Source organism: Leopardus geoffroyi, chromosome B3 (genome assembly GCF_018350155.1).
Source record: "Leopardus geoffroyi isolate Oge1 chromosome B3, O.geoffroyi_Oge1_pat1.0, whole genome shotgun sequence".
Lineage (NCBI taxonomy): Eukaryota > Metazoa > Chordata > Mammalia > Carnivora > Felidae > Leopardus > Leopardus geoffroyi.
In genome coordinates this window covers 1,920,956-1,943,572 of record NC_059337.1, presented here as the reverse complement: position 1 = coordinate 1,943,572, position 22,617 = coordinate 1,920,956, and the positions used below count along the sequence as shown (strand labels likewise).

The 22,617-nt window shown below is 55.8% G+C and overlaps 1 protein-coding gene across 5 annotated transcripts in view; it reads right to left on the bottom strand.

The window, feature by feature from the left end:
- Positions 1-22,617, bottom strand: part of LOC123584436 (cell migration inducing hyaluronidase 1) — a 128,984-nt gene that overhangs the window by 102,600 nt on the left and 3,767 nt on the right. The gene's annotated exons all lie outside the window — the stretch shown is intronic.

The following is a 22,617-nucleotide window of genomic DNA, read 5'->3' as shown; positions in this document are numbered from 1 at the left end:
GATCTGCCTGCGTCCAAATCTGAACCGTCCCACCCTGCTGTGTGACCTTGGGCAAGTGACTTCACCTTTCTGGTTCTTACCTCTTAAAACAGCCCCGCTGCTCCTAGCACAAATGATGGTGACCATTCTATTAACCTGTCTGGAACAGTGACCTGCTTCTGGTCACAGAGGGGCTCATTAGCTCGCTCAAGGTCAAGGGGGGGATAGTTGCGATTATTTTTAGTCTTCACCTTCTCCCTTTATCGCCAAGAGGCAAACGCCTTAGTAAAATTACAGTCAATCGTGCATCGTGAAGGGCCAAACGTGGCAGCTTGCTCTGACGCTCGTCTTCCTGGACTGGAGCCTGAGTCTGGTGTGGGCTTTCCCCGTTCTTGACTCTATCTTGAACAAAGCACCTGCCCCGTCCCTTTCCACAACAGGCGTGTCAACCTTTCAAGAGAAAGTGCGTGTGATCACTGCCAGGCCTAAGCTAGGCGTTTGGTAACCGTGCGATTCATCCCATGGGTTTTCTTAGCCTGATAAACGAGACCTCGCCGTCTGCTCTCCTGCGCATGAGACAAGACTTGACTAGACTCTTTTCATGATCGTCTCTAACCGTAAATTTGGCTAGTCTGATCAGGGAGCCAAGCCCGCCTGTAGAAAAGCATGAGGTTTCTCTCAGTACAACTTGAAATATCAAACGTCCCTGGGAGGGGCCGGAACGGTGGCGAGGAAGAAAGCGGTTCCCGTTTCCTGAGTTCTACGATGCTCTGCGCTTTGCACCTGATAGGCCTTGACTCAGGCAACCCGCAGAACAGTCCACAAGCAGGCCCGATGGGGTCCGTCATGCAGGGGCCAAACGCGAGCCTCGGCAAGGGCAGGGAACTCACACGAGGCCACGCGCCCGATGGAGGATTTGAATCTAACTCTGTCTCCGAAATCCACGCTCTTTCATACAAGCCCGTAGTACTAACCGGAGGGTAACGGGGGTCTACAGGGATGACCCGAAGCCTCTGATCAAAATTAGCCTCAGAAGGACACGAAGAGAAAAGCGTTCAAGTGGTCCCTCGGACGCTGGCCACCCAGGGAATCATCACCCTGCTGAACAGCCACTCCCAGGGCTCACGGACGTCAGCCACAGACACGAACAACGTTCTCGCTGATTGTGAACTGCCAGGGGCCATGACAGAAGTTCTCTGGTGCTCAAAGCAGCTGGTCAGATTATGCCAGAGAAACCAAGGCGTTTGTGGACCGTGTTTAAATCGGGTTCATGGAGGGGCGCCTGGGTGGCTCAGTGGGTTCAGCGCCCAACTCCTGATTCAGCTCAGGTCATGATCTCACGGTTTGGGTTCGAGCTCCACATTGGGCTCTGTGATGATGGTGCAGAGCCGGCTTGGGATTCTCTCTCTCCCTCTCTCTCTGCTCCTCCCCTGCTCACTCGTTCGTTCTTTCTTTCTCTTTTCTTCCTTCCTTCCTTCCTTCCTTCCTTCCTTTCTTTTCCTTTCTTTCTTCTTTCTTCCTTTCTTTTCTTCCTTTCTTCCTTTCTTCCTTCCTTTCTTTTCTTTCTTTTCTTCCTTCCTTCCTTCCTTCCTTCCTTTCTTTGTTTCTTTCTTTCTTTCTTTTCTTCCTTTCTTTTTTCTTTCTTTTCTTTCTTTCCTTCCTTCCTCTTTCTCTCAAAAAATAAATAAACTAAAAAAAAGTTGTGAAAAATAAATCGGATTCACAGAAAACGTGACAGTAGAGGAGACACGGTCCATTCAGCAAGGTCGCCTCTGGCACGTCTACACTTGACCACGTCCGGGAGGGAATGAAACCAGTGCCATGGATCGCTCCCTGTAGAACTGTGCTCTGGGTTCCTGCGGTCCCTCAGTCACACCGGCCGAAAGGTCACACACACACAGGGACAACCACGGCACTCGCCTCCTCGGTGATGCAGGGACACGTGCAGCAGGCTGTCCCTGAGAATGACACAGCCTACCCACCCTCTCTTTCCCGCCTTCCCCAGACTTGGTTAGCTCCTGTCCCTTCCTGACACTCTCTTCTATTCGAGGATTTCTCACGTTGAATTGTAACTGCCCGCTGACTTTTCTGTCCCCCTCCCCACTAGAGCTCAGGCAGGTTAGGGGAAGAGGCCATATCCTAGAATCTGAGTGCCCACCGCGGGGTCTGGCATGCGGTCAGCATTGAAGCACGTTTACTAAATCAATAAGACAGTGTCAAGGTGACGGGCAGACTGATGGAGAGATAGGTGAATGAGCGGAAGGCAAGTTGGGTAGGAAGTATTTAACCAGCCGCACTCTTCCCCAGATTGCTTCAGAGGCTGGCCTCACCGTATGAACGTTTTCCCGGGTAAAGGAATATTCTTTTACGAGATTTTAAACAGCTACAGAGCCGGGCGTTAAATGGAGACACAGACACTGACTTCACTTCGCCCCTACTGCCGAGCATTTGGGAAGTTTCCAATTTTTCATGGTTATAAACATCGTTTGCAAAGATTCTTATAAACGCGTTCTCGCACTCTTCCCTGATACGTTCTTTAAGATAAGGTCCCAGGAGTGAAATCCTCGCCTTTAACGCGGTGTCTGTTTCTCAGGCTTCTGCTGCACCGGATTCTCCCGCCAGCGTTACAGGCGGCCGCTCAGGCCCGCACGCGGCCGCAGCCCTGCACCGAGGAGGCGTCAGCGACTCACTCACTCGTGCACTTGCGATCCCCAGCGCTCCTACCTGTCATCTGGTCCCTTCATGTCTCCTTGCATTCTGGGACAGCAGCGCGTGCCGTAGCGCGATCAACATCAGGGGCAATTTTCAGCAAACTCTCATTCTTTCTACTTGAAGGCCTCCGAGCGCCTTACTGGTTTCCTCACACGGACCCTCCAGCCTCCCCCCGTGTCCCTTCACTTCAGCCCGACGCCTCTTAGGTCGCAGAGTTGGTCTTCTCTCGAAGGGAGCTCCAACTACCTTCCTTTGCATTTCCGGTAGCCACGTCCTGCGTCGTTCCTTCTCCGGCTCTTCGGGGCCACGGCTCCTTCCTTCTTTCCTGCCGCGTGACATTTCCACGGGCCTGGGTTTGTTTTGCTCTGCTTTCCGGCGTATTCCTCTTTGATAACGCCACGCCATCCCGGCTCGCTAATCGTCACCGCGTGGCCCAGGTAGGCGCCTGGGACCCCACCACCGTCTCTAGGCTGCTCGTGGACCTGAGCTGGGACACAGGCGGGCTGGTGTCCCCAGCCCCCTGGTGGGACAGTGAGAGGCAGCTGGGCTCTGGCAGACAGTTGCTGTTGATGGAAGCATCTGGCCTAGAGACTGCTCCGCACTCGGTCTTCAGTCGGCCTGAAGCGGAGGCTCCAGGCGCGGAGGGTCCGTGCGTGTGCTGGCCACCTTCCCACGTGGGTGCCATTAATGCCACCAAATGCCACTCGTCCTCGGGGCTCAGGGGACTCCAGCAGAGTCTGCCTTTTCCAGGTGTTTCCCCTTGGGTCTGAGGGGGGACTTATGGGCTTTGATAGGCTGTACTGACTTCCCCAAACCCACACCACTTTCTCAGGAAGGAGTCACGATCCAGTCCTTGGTGACACCGTAGCACTTGGGTCCACGTATAATATTTTCAGTAGAACGTCTCGACGTGGACGGTAAATGGATGATACCATTTGGGCACAGAGATGATAGGCAGCGGACACATTGCCTGTTGCCCGGAGAACCCCCTCCCCGCCCCAAACCTGCAGTGCCGGGGGGCCTCCTTCCTCATCACCGTGTGGCGAACTAAACTACCCACGTTTCTGGTCACAGTGATTGACTTGAAATGAGCATGTGATTCAAACTAGGGCAGTGAGAGGCTCCCCCGGGGTCGTCTTCTCCTATGTGGAGCTCAGGGAACAGGGTCTCGCCAGGAGGGTCTCGGGGATCCCGGCCGCCAGCCTGCCTCCTGTGTTCATGTGCCCCGGAGCGTCAGCCACCACCCTCGTAAGCCACGTAGCCACCGGCCACGGCGTGATCGTAGGTCTCCCCACTGAGCCTTCCTTTGCCCATCTGTAAAACCAGGAGGAAAATGCCTCGCCCCGGTCTACGGACCTCAAGGAGCTAATCAGAGTGACAGAAGGTGGGTATCGAAGGGTTTTACAAATCGCCCACAAGGTATTAGACAGTCCGACGATGGTAGGCCCGACTCGGCAACGGGCTGCGGTGCGTCAAGAACGGAGATATGAAGAAAGAGGGATGGTCAGCTGGATACTGCCCTGATCACCCTCAATCGTCACACTATGTTATTACAGCAGGCACCTGAGGTCCAGAGGCGCCCCGCACAGGCCCCCCCCCCACCCAGAGTTCACCTGCCTACAACACAACAGAGACACAATCTCAGTGGCATGTCAACCATCACAGAAGTAAGACCATCCCTGGCGGATCTCCGCAACATTAGCACAACAGCAAAACACTGACAGACGCTGAGCTGACAGAATGTGTTAAGCGAAGGCCCCCGGCGCTGGGGCAGGACCCTCACGGCCATCAGATGGGTCTATGTCTCTAAGACAGCCGTCCGCCGTGATGTTTGTGTCCACAAACAGTCTCACTCATTACAGTACAAGGCATACTCTCGTCTGACGTCTGAGCTCCCCCAAATCCGGACGCAGGCTACCTTTCCAGAGGCGTATACTACCCTCTTCCTCCCCATGCAACCCCGTCCCCATACTTCTGCACATATTGCGCAGATGCCCACTTCTCGTCCCCGGTCCGCACCTCACTCGTCCCTCGCCAAGGGTCTTCGCACGTCTACGCCCGTTCCAAGCAAGGCAGCCCGCGACCTAACCCTCTCACCAGAACCCCCGGGACTCGCGTTTCTGATGATCACTTGGTGTCCGTCATCAACCCACCTCTACAGGCTACTTTCGTGTTATAAGCCGAGGCCCTTCCATTTCAAACGGACATCCCGGAGCGTAGGCCTCCACGTGGCTATGATCTCAGCCTGAAGGGAGTGGGGACTAATGTCATTCTTGAGGGAGTGCCCATTAAAGCCCGAAGCACATTCTCAAGACTATTCTTAAAGGTGGCAAATTTTTATCCTTCTTAGGGGTGATTCCCGGAAATGCCGGCGGTCACGTGAAAAGACGGTCCAACAGTATAACGTGGAGTGACAGGGAGCGGTGTGACCCTACAGCTTACACAGTAACTCTCTTCTGGGGCCTAGAAGGCAGCTCTAAAGAGCTTTTCAAAGTGTCCCAAGCAGCTGTCTATGAGCACAGTTAATGTCACCCCCGTCCCGTCCCCACCCCTACGGGAGGCAGAGAGAACACGGGCTTTCGTGGAGATGCCGTAAATACATGATCCAACAGAGACTTTCACTCCCGTTTGCCCTTCCTGGTTCCTGGAAGAAAACTGCTCTCTAGGGCATGGTCACGGTCAATTAGCAGTTAAGTGCATATACAATGAGGAACGTTCTGTTAACCAGCATTTGACATTTTTTTTTTTTCAAGAAATTCGATATTGGGAGATTTCCTTTTATAGCAACTGGCTTACTAAAACTATGGGTTAGTGGCTCAAAATAAGTTCTGTGATAAAAAGTGGGGGAGAGGGGCGCCCGGGTGGCGCAGTCGGTTGAGCGTCCGACTTCAGCCAGGTCACGATCTCGTGGTCCGTGGGTTCGAGCCCCGCGTCGGGCTCTGGGCTGATGGCTCGGAGCGTGGAGCCTGTTTCCGATTCTGTGTCTCCCTCTCTCTCTGCCCCTCCCCCGTTCATGCTCTGTGCCTCTCTGTCCCAAAAATAAATAAACGTTGAAAAAAAAAAATTGAAAAAAAAAAAAAGTGGGGGAGAAAAGACCTCTGATAGCTCAAACAACGGCCCTTTGTACCCCAAATCAAAGCAATCAAGACACTAACAAATGAAATACGAGACACAGAGATCAAGCTTTTCCCCAGGAAGTCCAACATTGGAGATTTCGAGGCGGTACGTTGAATGAAGGCCGACCATTTGAATTTCGCTCCCGGCCCACGGTCGAGATTTGTTTGCGTAGCCCTTGTAAATTTGTTTTAGGGTTGTAGCTGTACCAGCACTCTAAGCTGCAGGAATTTTTGCCTGGCTTTACGTTTGTACATATTGAAATAACATAATAATAAAGGTAACTTAAGTCAACACTGGACATCCTTGAGAATGTTTCCCCTTGAAAGCGGCCTGCAGCTCATTCAGACCAGAGCGACACGGCTCCAGACGCACTGACCGCACGGTAACCGCCAGAGGAGAGGCAGGCCCAGCTCGCTGGCAAACGGGCTCTTCAAACACCAAAGTCGGGGCTGGGCCAGGACCGCACGGGGAGAGCCTGGCTCACGAGGCCACTGAAACTTGAAAAGAAGGTCTGCTTGTTTGCAAGTCTTTGTAAATATTGTCCCGGGCCGGGCAGGAAGAGGCAGGTTTTAAAAACACCCATAACCCTCTTCCTCTGTGTGTAGCTCTTGCTCGGGACCTGACTCACAGAATTAGCCTGCTTTGGCAGCCCTGTTGGGCAATGAGGCAGGGCAGGTCCTCCCTGGCTGATGTGGTCTCCAAGCTGCTGATGTCGCCAGTGCACAGAGCTGTTCTTTGGCCCGCCTCTCCCGCCTTCCTGCGCTTGGGGAGCCGGAAAGCAGGGTGGTGTCCACGCAGAAATTGGGGTCCTCGAGCCGCCTACGCGCACCAACGGCAAACGTGCCATTCCAGGCACCGCGACCCTCGGCCCCCGCACGACGGGCCCCTCACCCTGGTTCCGCAAATTCAGCCCTGGCCCACCTCCCGCGTTGGATGGGAGTTAAAACCTTTCCAAAAACAATGAAAGCAACCAACCTCTATCTATCCCCCGTGGCCCCTTTGCTTGTCACCTGGCCCGGGTATGAGGACAAGAACTCACCCAGGGGCGGGTCTGGGGCTCACCCCCCACCTTTCACAGCCAGGCCGCCTGCACCGGGCCAGGGCGGCGAGGCCGGAACCGCGGACCCCCTGTGAGGGGAGACGCGGAATGGACGCAGGGCCGCAGGGACAGCTCAGGCCCCAACGCAGGACTCACCCCCTGACCCGGGGCTCTGGAAACATCCGTGGAGAGTGACGGCGTCTGGAAGCTGTTCCACATGAGGCGTGTACCCTGCACAGTCACCAGTGGCTTTCTCCTTCCTGCCGTGACCACGAGGGGCTCCGAGCCGGCCGGAAGCTTGGCCCTCCGTGGAAGGAGGGAGAGCCCAACAGCGGTCCCTATCCGAGAAGATACAACCCCTGCCCACGAGGCACTCTTCAGGTGGGAAGGGAGGACGCACCTCACCTCTCCTCTCCATCACCCTGATCTGCGACCCACGAACGGCCCCGTCTTACCACTGACCTCCTTAGGATTTCAAGGTCTGCTAACATGGTGACAAAGTCGAAGTCCTATCATCCCAAGGGGATGAACCTTTACCTGATGGGCCCAGGTGCACGGTCACAAAACACCCAGAGAGAACACAGGAGGTGCTGGGCGGCCTCACCGACTGCTCCGTGGGTACCCAGAAAGGGCATCTCTCCGGGGCGGACGCAACCCAGGGCCTCTGACTACAGAGCTACTGCTCTCCGGACCGCGTCCCGACCCGGGCGTGTGAACGTGCTAGAAACCTTCCGGGACAGGTACCCAACCCACAGATTTATGTCGGCCATTCAAAGATGCAGAGAAAAGCAGCAGGAACCGACCCCGCATTGCAGGAAAGTGATGTCACCGCTCCCGCCAGCCCACGCCCAACGGTCATTATTTTAAAAGCGATGAGACCATCCATGAAAGCTGGCGCTGGAGCCATGCCCCTGTCAACATCCGGGTGCGTGGGCAGGGCCCAGGGCCCAGCCTCTGGGGGCTGCATTGCTGGCATTGTGGGTGAGGGCTGGGGCCCAGGCCGCTGGGACCTGCCCGCCTACGCCTGGCGGAGGACAAGAGAACCGGGAGGCCAGAAAGGGGCCACAGGGCTTCCTTCAGGCTCTGGAACCCGCCCTACAGCAGCTGAAGGCCCGAGCCAGCCTTCAGGACAGGCAGCCCAAATTCTGTGCAGCGTGGCCCCTGCCTCCCGGGTCCCCCCGCTCTTGGGGGCCGCCCTGTCCCGTTTCTGCACTCGCACGGGCAACGCATGCCAAGGAATTTAACTGACGGCTGGGATGCCCGCTGAGATTCACCCGAGCGCCAGGGGCCCGCAGAGTTGGATTGTGACCACCAACCAATGCGACGTGTCACCGCCATGCAAGTACGTTCAAGTGCGGCAACGCTCCCGAGTGAGCGATTCTCTCAAAGGTGGGCGTGCCGGATGGACCCCTGACATGGCCCCGCGCCCCTCACCCTGCCCTCGTCTCCCCCCGGCCTCGCTTTGCCAGAAGGACGGAGCAGATCTGTGCGCGCCCTTCCCCGTCTCATCGGTCACCTCGAGAACACACCCAGGTTAATCTGCTGGATGATGAGACACACGTTCCGGTCACCCTCGTCCCCTCAGTAGAAAGTCAGCCCGAGCCAAAAATGCGGGTGGGGACATCCTCGACCAGCCAGCCTCCAATGAGTCTGAAACTGAATATAGACACAGGAGCAAGCCGGCACCAGCCGAGCCTGTCCAGACCGGCCGAGCCAGCGGGCCCGCCCATCGAACCACAGTACGTGGTTCCTGTCCTAAAGCACCGGCTGGGGGTACTGTGTTACACAGCACTAGCTTACTGATACACTGGGGAAAGAGGGTCAAGGAACTCTTCCCAGGGAAGGGGTGGGCGCCTGGGCAGGGTCAGGAAGGGCGAACAGTAGTCTGACAGATGTTTGGGCGGAGAAAAGAGCATTTGCAACCGGAAGATGGTGAAAAGCAGCATTGTATCAGCAGGACCCAGACAAGCTCTGGAATGTTCTTAACGTCTAAAATGAAGGGGAAAAACAGGTGGACGAGAAGCCGGAGAGACAGGTGTGGCCCGGGCCCCGGGGGGTCCCCAAGCCTCTCGGCCATCAGTTTTAATTTACGACAGGTTTCCGGAAAGTTCAAAGAAGGGGTCAAGTACACCGCGCACCGAGACGTTTCAGATGTGACCGGTGAGGTTTCCGAACGTACGTTTGTGAAGCCTCAAGAGTGTGACTATAACACGTATTTGATGAAAAATAAAGCCTGGAATTAGGAAGAAGCCCTAAAGCACGATGATATGAAAGTCAAGGTTTCCCCAGGATTTTAGTAAAGAGAAATGCCAGCGGCTTAAAAGGAGCTGCCACAACGGGGCGCCCGGCCGGCTGAGTCGGCGGAGCTTGTGACTCCTGATCTCAGGCTCGTGAGTTTGAGCCACAAGTTGGGTGTGGAGCCTACATTAAAAAAAAGAAAAAAAAAAACATTTATAATCTAAAATTTTTTTCACGGCGCCTGGGTGGCTCAGGAGGTTAAGCATCCGACTTCGGCTCAGGTCATGATCTCATGGGTCGTGGGTTCGAGCCCCGCGTCGGGCTCTGTGCTGACGGCTCGGAGCCTGGAGCCTGCTTCCGATTCTGTGTCTCCCTCTCTCTCTGCCCCTCCCCCGCTCACACTCTGTCTGTCTCTCTCTCTCTCTCTCAGAAATAAAAAGAATTGCCCCAAGCAGTGGGGAGTATCTGACCTGTGAGCAAACATGGACAAGCCAACCGCAGTCGATTGTTATTCGTTCATTCATTCACTCACTCATTCATTCCAGAAAGGTAGCAGACACTGACCCTGTCGGATCCCACAATACGTCCTGGGGCTCTGTGAATAAAGAAGACAGGAGTCCCCCCTGGGGACCCCCTCCGGCACCCCCAGCTGGCACCCCCAGACATCCAGCCTCACCGCACCGTGTAACTCCCGCGGTCTGCAGTGATGAAGGCCTCTGGGAACCCAGGGGTGGTGACGCGATTTCGGCTGCCCCTTGGGCTGCGAACAATTTCCTTACACTCTTCATGAACAAAACTTGGCATAAACTCCCGTCTCCCAGGAGAGCCCGCACACGGCGCCCAGAATTACGACGTCCCCGGGACCGGGCCTCCCTAGTCCGGCGCACGAGTGGGAGCCCCCAGAGGTGGTCTCCCTGAGGCCTGGACTCGTGGTCTCTGGAGGGAGGAGCCAGGAAGCCCCTCTCCCCATCCAGGGCTACCCGAGGAGGCTGGCTGGAGAGGGCACGGCGGCTGGCGGCCCAGCGTGCCACCGGATTGATCCTGTTTGGCCAAGCTCTCAGTCTCCACGGGGCCTTGGGGACACAGCCAGGCCCGGTCCACAGAGGAGGGGTCTCTGAGGGGCGCCCAGATGGCCAGATCAAACGTGTGGCTCAGTTCCCACCACGCCAGCCCCGTTGCCTTCCTGCGTCCTCCACACTGCCGACTGGACCCCGGGAGAACTTCTCCCGGCAGCACAGATCGACAGATAAAGGGAAGCTGGCTCGATACCTGCTGTCTGGGCCACAGGTTCGTAAACGGGGTGGGGGACACCCGAGGGAGAGTGTTTCTTTGCAGCGTGAGCTGAAATAAATTCCAGACAGGTCGAGGAGCGTACGGGTCCGTCCACAGGACCACCAGAAAGCCCTGGAACTGCACACGGAGAGAAGAACCGGGAGGTAAACAGACCAAACGTAGGGTTGGACTACACGCGGGTATTTCACATACTTCACAAAATAACCAAAAAGGGAGACAGGCGGCGAGAGCTTCACAGGTGAACAAAGAGGTCGGATACGCTGATAAGAAAGATCGGGGCGCGTGGGGGGCCCAGTCGGTTGAGTGTCCGACTTCGGCTCAGGTCACGATCTCACGGTCCGTGAGTTCGAGCCCCGCGTCGGGCTCCGTGCCGACAGCTCGGAGCCTGGAGCCTGCTGCGGATTCTGTGTCTCCCTCTCTCTCTGCCCCTCCCCTGCTTGTGCTCTGTCTCAAAAATCAATAAACTTAAAAAAAAAATTTAAAACAAAAAAAAGATAGAAACACCCCATCGGATAGGCATAACACTAACAGGAGGTTCCTAAAAGAGACAAGTAACTAGTTAGACAGACATACGGATGGTCTCAGACTTCACTAAAATCTGAGAAATACAAATAAATCATCAGGTGTGATTTTTACCTATTAAAATGATCTTTGGGGCGCCGGGGGGGCTCAGCTGGTTAAGCGTCTGACCCTGGATTTCAGCTCAGGTCAGGATCTCACGGTTTGTGAGAAGGAGCCCCACACCGAGTTCCGTGCCAACAGCCTGGAGCCTGCGTGGGATTCCCTCTCTCCTTCTCTCTCTGCCCCTCCCCCACTTGCTCTCCCTCTAAAATAAACAAACTTTAAAATGACCGTTGAAGTCTTAATATTTATCTCTTGCTGGTGAAAGTGCGGGGGGCCCTATTAATCTGGATAAATCTCTAGAGGCCACGTGGATGAAGAACCACAAAAGTGTCCACATACCTTGACCCCCTTAATTTCAGCCTCAGGAAGGTCTCTCCTGGACATCACTCAGAAGTTGGTAGAAACCTCGACACGAAAACGATCAACTTTAGAAGTGAATCGGATGTCCTTTTACAGGCATCCAAATGAGGATTGTAAAATCAGAGGCGAGGACGTTTATCTTGCTTGCATGCAGGGTAAAATTCTGTCCTCGGTACGTAAACATACACACGGCAATGACAAAACAAAACAAAACAAAAAACTAGAAACAACAGTCACCAAAATTCTTACCGTGACTGTCTTACGTGGGGGAACTGGGGCGTTTTTTGTTTTTTTTTTTTTTGTCTTTTCTCTACTTTCCAAGGGGTAAGGGGATACAGTTCCATGGTCACGTTACTTCCGTCACACGCGCACTGCCCACGCCTGGCAGGGCCCCCGGGACGCTGTAGGCATCACAGGCAGTGTTGGGGAGCACTGGAGAGTGACGGCGTGTGTCCCCAGCACACAGAGCACATGCAGTGATCTCAGGCTGTATTCGGACAGGTTTCATACCCTCCATTCAGTAACCCGGGCCCGTCATCGCCTGCCCTGCTCAGCGATGACAGCCACAGGCTGCTCCCCTGTAAGGGCGTGCCCCGTCCTAAAGCTTTCTCTCTCCCCACGCTTGTCTCTGTCTATACGCGCTGGCCGCGTATAGAGCTCTTCTAACGGACAATATCGCCCCGTCTCGCTTTGTCCAAAGGGCCCTTCTCCGCCAACACACAAGTCCTCACTGTGATTCCTAGGGCTCGGATGAAGCGTGAAGTCCCCCTGGGGATCCCGGAGTTCTGGCTTCTGTGCCCCCTCCGTGCCTCGTACAGACACAGAACGAGCATACTACGCCCACTCACTCCCTTGGCTCCCCCAACCTCAAATTATAAGGTGGGAGAATGAAGGACTGGGTCGCGGATGTTTCGTGTCTGGGGCAGAGCGGTTGCTGGATAAAGTGGCCCAGCAAATGCAGCTGCTCGTGTTTTCACTGACTCACCTGGCACTCGCTCAAAGCTTCAGGCCCCAGTATCTTTGTCGGTAAATAGGTCACGGTGATAAATGCTTCGGTGGCTTATCACGCACTTAAGTGGGACACAGAGCACTCACCGAAAATCTTGTGACAAGAGCATTTCATCCAGAATGCCTTCAGTCTGCTCATTCATTTCCTGGCGGCCTCTTTTTGCCCCCATCTGGGGTTTCAAGTTCTCAATCAGAGCCATCCAGGGGGAAAAACGGACCCACTGACGGACGCATCAGCGGTTCGCAATTCCACCACGGTCCTATCCGCTTACAAAGCGCTCCTCGGGACTAAGTGCCGTTAGCCGAGAGAAGCTAACCCAATTCTCCGTTTCAAATCCTTGCTAATCTCTTTATGTAAATACTTGCTGGTACAAACCGAGTAGGGTTGTGATAGCAAATCGCAAAATGGGACAGAAACAATTCTGTACCTTATCCCCGGCGAGAGAGAACCGCTAAATACCCCTGCGCGTCGAAAACGAATTGACTTCTAGGAAGCAGCAGGCATAGAAACTACCAATTTGGAAGCTCACTCTTACCTTGTGCGAGGTTGTAAGGGACACACTTCTGGCTGAGGTCTGTGTGGGACGGCGAGCCGCGGCCCTCGGTCAGGAGCGAAGGAGGGCCGCTGGGCCCTCTGCTCAAACCCAAGACGCGTCCCAGCTCAGAAGAACAAAGACGGAAATGCGACGGTGTCCCCCAGAGGCACCTGGGCCGTGCTACGGACTCTGCTCCCCTCTCGCAGTCCGTGCCACACGCCGCTTATCAGTGCATTGAGAAGAACTTCGGGAATAAAAACACATCGACTTTGTTTAACGCAGCTTATCTGTGCCAAACTTATTTGACTTCAGCCTGCCTGTTAACGGCCAAGGAAGTCATGCTCCTGAGGAATGCACATTAGGAAAGGCTCCTCTAGGCTTGGGTTTCCAAACTGTAATCGGTGATAAGTTATTCCTTTCTTTTAACTATATTTTTAAAATATTTTTTAATGTTTATTTGTTTTTGAGAGAGAGAGAGAGAGGAGAGAGCAGGGGAGGGGCAGAGAGAGAGGGAGACACAGAATCCGAAGCAGGCTCGAACTCACAAACCATGAGATCATGACCTGAGCCGAAGTCGGACGCTTAACCGACTCAGCCACCCAGGTGCCCAAGATTGATTGATTGATTGATTCATTCATTCATTCATTCATTCAAAGACAGAGCACAAGCAGGGGAGGTACAGAGAGAGGGAGACACAGAATCTGAAACAGGCTCCAGGCTCCGAGCTGTCAGCACAGAACCTGACGGGGGCTCGAACTCACAAACCGCGAGATCATGACCTGAGCCGAAGTCGGACGCTTAAGCGACTGAGCCACCCAGGCGCCCCAGCGTTTATTTATTTTTAGGAGAGATGGACAGAGCACGAGTGGGGGAGGGGCAGAGAGAGAGGGAGACACAGAATCCGAAGCAGGCTCGAACTCACAAACCACGAGATCATGACCTGAGCCGAAGTCGGACACTTAACCGACTGAGCCATCCAGGCGCCCAAGATTCATTCATTCATTCATTCATTCATTCATTCATTCATTCATTCATTCAAAGACAGAGCACAAGCAGGGGATGGGCAGAGAGAGGAGATACAGAATCTGAAGCAGGCTCCAGGCTCTGAGCTGTCAGCACAGAGCCTGACGGGGGCTCGAACTCACAAACCGTGATCTCATGACCTGAGCCCAAGTCGGACGCTTAAGCGACTGAGCCACCCAGGCGCCCCAGCGTTTATTTATTTTTAGGAGAGACGGACAGAGCACGAGTGGGGGAGGGGCAGAGAGAGAGGGAGACACAGAATCCAAAGCAGGCACAGAGCTGGACACGGGGCTCGATCTCAGGAATGGTGAGATGGTAACCTGAGCCGAAGACGCTTAACGGACTGAGTCACCCCGGCGCCCGGTGATAAGTTGTTCTAATCTCGCGGGTGTCCTACCCGTGGGAGAGCCAGCTCTGAGGGCCAGAGCTCCACCAGCGAGCCACGACAGCTACCCTTTCCTTTGGGTCGCAGACAAACCCCAAGGCTAACGCCCGGCAAGGGGCCGTCGGCAAAGGCTGGCAAAGGCCCTTCCCCCTGGTGACAGGTGAGTAAGGAGCTTTCAGGATGTCGGCTTTACATACCCAACCTGGCGTCACGCCCCTGATGGCTCCGCGGTCTAGAGAACAGAGGTGGAAAGCCACGAAGACACGATGGCCTGCCGGGTCACACGGTCACAGCGACTGTGTCAACCCAGGCGGCCGTCAAAACTGCCTGCTCACGGGACACCCCGAGCCAGGGCACGGAGACCCCGGGAAGTCTGCTCTGGGCACCTTTGAAACTTTGCATTGTCGTCAGAAGTGGGAAAACTGCTAACCCGTTTCCCTCTTCTGCTTCCCCTGAGCCTGGTTCAGGCCTGGGGCCAGGCGAGACGGCCTCGTCGGGAAGCCGGGTCGTGCAGGGCTCGCCGTGTGACCCCGAGAAGTCGCCCGATCCCCCGGTTTCCTCACCCGTAAGCGGGAGAAGAAACCAAGTCAACGCTCACTCTCGGGGCCCTGCTGCACGACGTGAGGGAGGGACGTGTGCGGCGAGCAGAGGGCAGGCGCGAGCGAGAGCCTGTCCTCGCCAACAGCGCTCACCCGTCCACGCGTGCTAAGCACCGGCTCGGTTCTGGAGAAGCCACGTGAGCAGCTAGACCCCGTTCCTGGTCCCGTAGGCCACAGGGCCGGGCGTCCCCCACGACGTGGCCTGTCCCTCCGCAGCGGCCTCGGGGGCGCCCCGGGCCGTCAGAGGGGGGCCGCTAACCTCCGACAAAGTTTTTCAAGTTTGCAAACTCGCCCGGAAGTCACAGGTTTGCCTTCTTTGCTCGAAATGACTGCTGATTCAACTGAGTGGCTGACAAATGGGGAGATTCGCCATTTGTACGCCTGCTCTGTCCCCGGCCACAGCCCCAAGAGCCTGCAGGTGCTACGTGACTACTAGCTGCCTTATGTTATTCTCAGAAAAAACACAGTCATCCCGCTTTGGGGGATGGATCGCCAACTAGGGCACAGAGAGGTGCAGTAACTTGTCCAAAGTCACACAGCAAGTCAGCGAGGGCAGTGGATTTGTGGCCAGGTGTGTGGGGTTCCCATGCCCCTTTTCCAGTTTTTACACCAGCTCTAACGTTGTAGAAACCCAAGAAAATACAAACTAAGGAGCCTTTTAAAATGGCGAGGAAGGAATACGGCAAACAGTTTATTCTGCGGTCGGCAAAATCGAGGGGAGTTTTCCCTAAAGCACTTGTCCATATTTCTCTCTGGTCATCTGGTTAGGATCCTCTTGGAGATGCTGGTGATCTGGACCTCAACTTATGTGTCTGTTGAACGGGCAGAACTCAGTACAGCTCTGGGCACCCGGGCGACCCTCAGGGGACGTTTGTGGGTGGATGTCGTTCCCTGAAATTCCCTGAATGCCTAATTACAAACGCCGGGCGGGGAGGAGAGGAAGCCACGGGAAGGTGGCCCCTGGGTCTCTGCAGGCCACACAGCAGAGGATCCGCTTGATACAGGGCAGAACCGGAGAAGCATTTCCACGCTGCCCCCTCTGTCCCTTCCCAAGGTGAGCCCCTCACAGACGCTCTGTTCCCGTGCCCCCCCTGCTGCAGGCCAGCCCTCAAGGCAGTTAGGGATTTGCCCCAGAATCTGCGAAGAATTAGGAAGGCGCTTCCGGAGACCAGCACGAAGGCCAAAGGACAGAGGCCTGTACCCTCCTGACCCCACACTGAGGCCGCACAGGGAGCAGGGGATACATCAGTCTAGAAGGGCTCGGGGTCACGAGCCTCCGAAATTTTCCCTCAGAGGCTCGGAGCTCTGCCTGCAGAGGGACCGGGCCTCGTGTTGTCAGAGACTCGGGCCGCCAATCCCCGAAACGTCTCCAACGTGATGCTCTCCCTCCTGCCCTCCACCCCCCATTGGCCGGGTTCCACTAGTTCCCCTTGGGCGGCCGAGGCCTCCTTCTTGCCCTTGCTGGGCCCTGCCAGCCACGCTCCCCAGGGAGAGCGGGCGTCCTGGAGTGCACCTCCTGCCAAGAATACCACCCTCAGGACTGACGGACGCAAACCCAACCCAAACCACCTGCCACCAGGAACAAGGGTCTAACGTTCCCCTCCCTCGTCCAAGTCACCACGGTTGGAGGCCAGACTCCCTGACTCAGCTGTGAAGGACCGACCCCCCCCGCCCCCACCCTTACGATCTCATTTCCAGGAACTCCTAGACCTTCCCCCAGACTCCTGTTTCCTGGATTCTCTGAACTTAGCTCAGACTATTCCTTCCTTCCTAAACCTTCTTCCTCTGCCCAGGAGACCGTACTCTCCTTCAAGAGCCAACCACACACTTCCTTCACCCCGGCCTCTTGCCCGCTGGTCGGTTTCCCCCGCAGGTTACGCATCATCAATCTGTATCATGTTGTTCACACCTCGCTTCCAGCACAGACCGCAGGTCGCTGAATGTCTGTCCGTCTGTCTCCCCGGCTAGACCATGAGCTCCTCCAGCACAGGGAGATACGACGGAGCCATGTCTGAATCCCAGCTGGCCATCAAGAATCGGGGCATCCACCCTGAGTGCTGTGGAGTTGAAATTAACTCTCCAGCTGCCTTCGTGTGAGTTACACTATCCCCAGAAACATGCTCTCTCAAAATTCAAAAACTCAAGCAACATCGGTCATCACTCAGAGAGAGGGCGTCTGGACTGACACAGACGCGGGTCCCAGGACCAACTCCATCAGCTGCCAATGTCCCTGCGGTGTGGCACCGTGTTTCAAGGCTGCTGAGTGACCGCAGGGGGGGCCTCACGGAGTCCTCTCCATCCGATGCCTTGCTCGGGGCTGTCGGACGATCAAGTGATTGCATGCTGCCTGGAACCGGTAAATGCTCCGTAAGGCCGGGTTATCCATAACAATGACGAGAATGACCACAGGGCCACCCAAGTGCAGACCCTACCCCGGCTGGTCGGGCTCCGGTTTTGTTGAATTTGCATCAGATCTATTCCGCCCGGAAATGTGTGCCCTTGGGAGCTGGGGCTCAGATGCAGAACTCATGCCTTCGTGTATTTAATAAATGTTTTGTGCCTACTGTGTGCTAGGCCTTGGGAATAAACAGAACATGACAGTCTCTGTGTCCGAGCCCGGGGGGAAGGGGGGCCTGTCCCGAATGAAGAAATGCCTCTTTCTTGGGCTGAGATGAGGCCCTTTGTGCATCGTGGGAGGCAGATCCCAGCCTCCTGCCCAGAATGGCCTCCAGCGGGCCGTGTGCAAATCTGACGCTCACCACTCAGGGTGGACTCTCCCGTCTCTGTTCCCCTGACCTTGGGGAGGTGATGTCCTCACGCAACCCAGCAGAGCAGAGGCTCACGTTTGTGCTTATTAAGCAAGATTCAATGAAAGCATCATCCTTTTTTTTAATACATTAAAAATAGTCTCTTATTTAAAGTAACTGTATATGGGGATGTTCAAAGTAAAAATGAACTTCACTACATGGTCATTCTCAGAAAATCCCAGGAAATGTTTATGTGTTACCATTTGTAACAACATTACCCAACGATCTTAAAATTCAAAACAGACTCCAGCTTTCTCCGCCACCTGGCGCATGCATAGACACAGCCCACAATTTTGTGGTCAGAGGAATCTCTGAGCCTCTCCAAAGGGGTGAACCAGACAGACACCGTGGAGAGGGCTGTGCCTTCTTATTTTTTAAAAATCATTTAAATGAGGACAAATTCTTGCATAGGGAAGTTCCAAAGCCAAAACCCGACAGCTGCTTTCTCTTTTGCTACCGGGAACTGAATTGAGAAATCTCATGAACTCGGTCCCTTCTGAAGAAGTCACGGATGCAGGGACACGTCGGCCCAGCAGAAGCTGTAAAACATTCTGGCATCGACCACTGCAAATTCCCTGCTCTGAAAACGAAGGGAAGCCGGGTTCGGGTCACGGGGAAAGCTGACAAGAACTCACCCTCCTCCACACTTCCCCCTGGCAGGGCTCCGCCCCCTCTCCCCTGGCAGGGCTCCGCCCCCTCTCCCCTGGCAGCGCTCCGCCCCTTTCCCCTGGCAGCGCTCCGCCCCCTCTCCCCGGCAGGGCTCCGCCCCCTCTCCCCTGGCAGGGCTCCGCCCCCTCTCCCCTGGCAGGGCTCCGCCCCCTCTCCCCTGGCAGGGCTCCACCCCAAACCACATCAACAGTTGGGTTAACCGCCTGAGGGGAGGCACCGTCAGCGTCCCCAAAACCTTGTGTGCCTGGTCCCGGGCGCCGACCCCTACCCAGGCGGGGACAACGGCAGAGCCGGCTCCAACGGCAAGGTCACCAGCGCGCCCCAACCAGGATGAGCCCGGGGGAGCGCTGACCGGGGCGACCCTGAGGCCGAGGCCAGCGTGCAAGATTTAAAAGAGCACCGAAAAACTCAGACTTTAATCCAGACGACACTGCAAATGCCCCATTTCACAAATCGAAATTCCTGCAGCAAATGCATAGCGAACCAACCATCACGATTTTAAATAAAGACAGGGTCGGCGCGACTGAGTTTTCCCTTTTGCCTCCAGGGCCTGTATTGACTTAGGCTGTAGCGGTGCTCAGGCCGGGCGCACGGGTCGGTGAAGTGTGGGGCGGCCGCAGCCGGGAAGAGAAAGAACCAAACCGCACTCGCGGCTCAGCAACGTCGGCGGGGGGGGGGGACCTTTTGCTGAGTAACACGGAAATGGATCTGAAACATATGGATTAAGTTCCTCCGAAAATAAACACGATTTTGAAAGGAAAGGAAAAAGTACTTAGCCACTATGTTTGAGGTTTTCCTGAGCCCAAACCTTTGGAAAATTAGCATATGAGCAAATTACTCAGGGCAACACAGCTTTGAAACAGGCTTGTCATAAAACCACCAGTCTGCTTAATAACGTTTTCTTTTTTTAAACGGTTTGCCCAAATCTGCTCCCCTCCTCACTCCTCTTGAGGCTCCTTCCTGTTATTCTCTAGGGGAAGGAGAAAGCTTTGCACACCCGCTGTCAGCCTGGGGGGGCTCTGGAGACCCAGGAACTCGGAGACTCGGTGGGGCTGAGCTGGGAATAACTGCTCCCACCACACAGCAGGGACAAGAGCCTGGGAAGAAGGCAGGCGGCTGACGTACTCGACCAGAGCTGGACGGATGCCCAGATGCCACCTCTACCAGCTCTGTACCCTCGGGCACCTGTGCCCTCATCATACACCAGCAGGCACCACTGCCCACACCCCCCCCCCCCACCCAGGGGAGAGGACAGAGCCAGGCATGGCCTCTGCATCTGGTGGACAGCTCAGGATCCCCGCGGGCCGCCCCCAGATGGTCCCATGGGATCTAGGGAACCAGGGTCTTTGGTCACCGATGCCAAGAGGTCAGGGTGACATAGGAGCCAGCCGACATCCAGCCCCTAGCAAGCGGGGACAGGCTAAAACCCCATGGTTTAGGGAGTCAAGGCCAAAGTTCAGGGTGTTCCAGGTCTGGACGCGGACGTGAGGCCAGATGCCCCAGATGCTGGTCGCCCACAGGCACCACAGCCCTCCCCGACACTGCCCGGTTCGGTGGGTTGCTGGTCTGGCAGGCAAGCCCGGGCAAGTGCGGATGTCCACCCAGAGGGAAACGTGCCCTGCCACTTTCCTCCGCGGGCTCGTCACATAGCCAGCGGGGCATTCCGGAGCTGGAGGTACCCTCTAAACTCTCGGCACTGACCATGCCTCACCTTGATCACCTGGCATCAGTCATATGATTCCGACTTCAGAGCTGGAAGGGGTTCTTCAGATCCCATCGGCGAGGGCGGGGTTCTCTCTGGGTCCCCCCCACCCCCCATTCAGAGCGTGGACCTCCTCCTTTGGGGCACCTCTGTAAGAAGCACGCGGGGGCCGCAGCTTGACCTGGAACCTTCCACCTCACCCCAGGCCAGCAGAACTTATCCATTTCTATACTTCTGACTTACAGTCCCGTTCAAACCCCATTTTCAAAAACGTCCCACATTCAGATGTGGCTACCTCGGTGAGAAAGGGCACAAGATCCTGGATGTTCCAGGTCGTATACCCTGGAAATAAGCTCTGTTTTCCTTCTTGCCAGCTTTTCTAGGATCCGAAGAATGGACAAGATAGACGGACAAGGTTGAAAATAAGAAGTCCATTTTCTGTGAGAAGCTCACGCCTGTCTTCACCTCCTGTGCCTGCTACAGCTTGAGTTTTCTTTCTTTAATGTGTATTTATTTTTGAGAGAGAGAGACAGAGCACGAGCAGGGGAGGGGCAGAGAGAGAGGGAGACACAGAATCGGAAGCAGGCTGCAGGCTCCGAGCTGTCAGCACAGAGCCGGATGCGGGGCTCGAACTCATGGACTGTGAGATCATGACCTGAGCCGAAGTCGGACGCTTAAGCGACTGAGCCCCCCAGGCGCCCCACAGCCTGAGTTTTCTGAGCCAGCCCCTGTCACAGATCCTTACCCCTGGTAACCCACACACCCCACAGTTGTTAGATAGTCACATGCAGGAAAATTCCGGCTTCGTTTCATTAAAAATTGTTGACACAGAACCCCGCGAGACATCCAGAATATTAAGATGTGGCCAGACAAACCACAATCATAGGAAGATGACATTATTAACTAGGATGGCCAAAAGCAAAATGCAATGATCCGGGACAGAGGTGTTCAAACTGTGCTCCTTGGAACCCACAGAGCCCTGGGGAACCCCTCGGGGGCCTCAAGAGAAAAGCCCACTCCCAGCCACAGCCCCTTTTTATCTGATTTGTAAATCAGAGTTAGTAAGATTTTGTTGGGGAAAAAAGTGTACGGTTAAAGTCATTTACAGTCACTAGTCTACGAGACTAAAGGCACCGAACGACTCTCTCTTCTGCTGGGTGCAGCCCCAGGTCTGGGCAGGTAAGGGGCGCTGTGCCCGTGAGAGGCTGAAGGTAGTCAGAGGCCCAAGCCTGCCTGTGCTTCTGGATCTTTCCCCGCGGCCTTTTCTCTATGTGGAACGCCCTCTGAACTCCCCTCCCCAAACCTCACCTTGGCCTCTTGGGAAAATTCCTATAAATTTCTGCTTGTCCTTCCAGATGCACGGTATGGCCCCTTCTCAGGGAAGCTTCTAGAATGTCTCCCAGCTTCACCTGCCCTCAGCAGGCCCCCCGCCCACCACCCCTGCTGACCCGTGTGTCCCCGCCCCCATCACACCCGCCTGGAGACTTCTGGCTTAGGTGTCCGCTCCCCCAGCGAGGCGGGCAGCTTGGAGGGCAGGGCCCACGGATGACCTCTGCCTCCCCGGTGGCTAACACAGGGCCCGCGTGTAGAGACGATCAAAAGCGCCTTGGGCTGGCCCGCATCCCTGGGAGGAGCCGCTCATCCCCACAGGGAGGGGGCCTGAGGAAGATAATTGAGGCTTAAATGTCATTTTTAGGTTCAAAACGCAGTTGTGACTTAGAGTCAAGGGAAGTCATCTGAACGTAAACACGCCTTCTCTGTGTCCGGAACCAGAGGGAGAGGAGACCCCCCCCCCCCCCCCCCCCCCCCGCCGAGTGATCTCTTAATTCCAGCAAAATTACACTCAGACGCCTCCGCCAAGCAAAGACGGACTGCCATTTGCACAACGGTCCCACACTTAAAAGTGACTCGGCTCAGAGCGCTGGGAAATTTATTATGACAAGGGACAAGGGATTCAAGATATTTAGTCGACCCATAAGACGGTTTAGAAGCAACAATAATCACCTCCGAGAATGTGAGGGGTCGGTATAAGGTCACCAGGGGGACACAGGCCAGCTGGACCGCAGGCGCTCAGACACCAGAAACCCACAGGGCACACCCAGAAGTGCCGAGGTCGAGGACAGGAAGGTGCGGGTGTCCCCGCTGGCACCCCACGGGGGGCTCCGTGGACCAGCGCAGACTCTCAGCCCCCCACCCACCCAGACCGGCCAATGGGAGCGAGCTTCCTAACCCGGTCCCGAGACTCGTTTGCCTATTCAAGTCTCAGTCCTGCATCCATCCTGCCCCAGAAGCAGAAGATTCCAAGATAACACCCCAGCCATCTGCCGCGAGGAGCCAGACTGTCCGGAGCTGGCGACCTGCTCGGAGTGAGTACGGGGCCGGGGGGGACGGCTGCGCTCGCCAGGGCTCCCTCACCCCGCAGGGGGTGGGCTCGCTGAGCCCACAAGCCTGGAGAGGGGCCCTGGAAAAGCAGCAGGGTGGGGAAGGGTGTTTCCTGGCCCCGAGGGAGCCGAGCGGAGAGCAAAT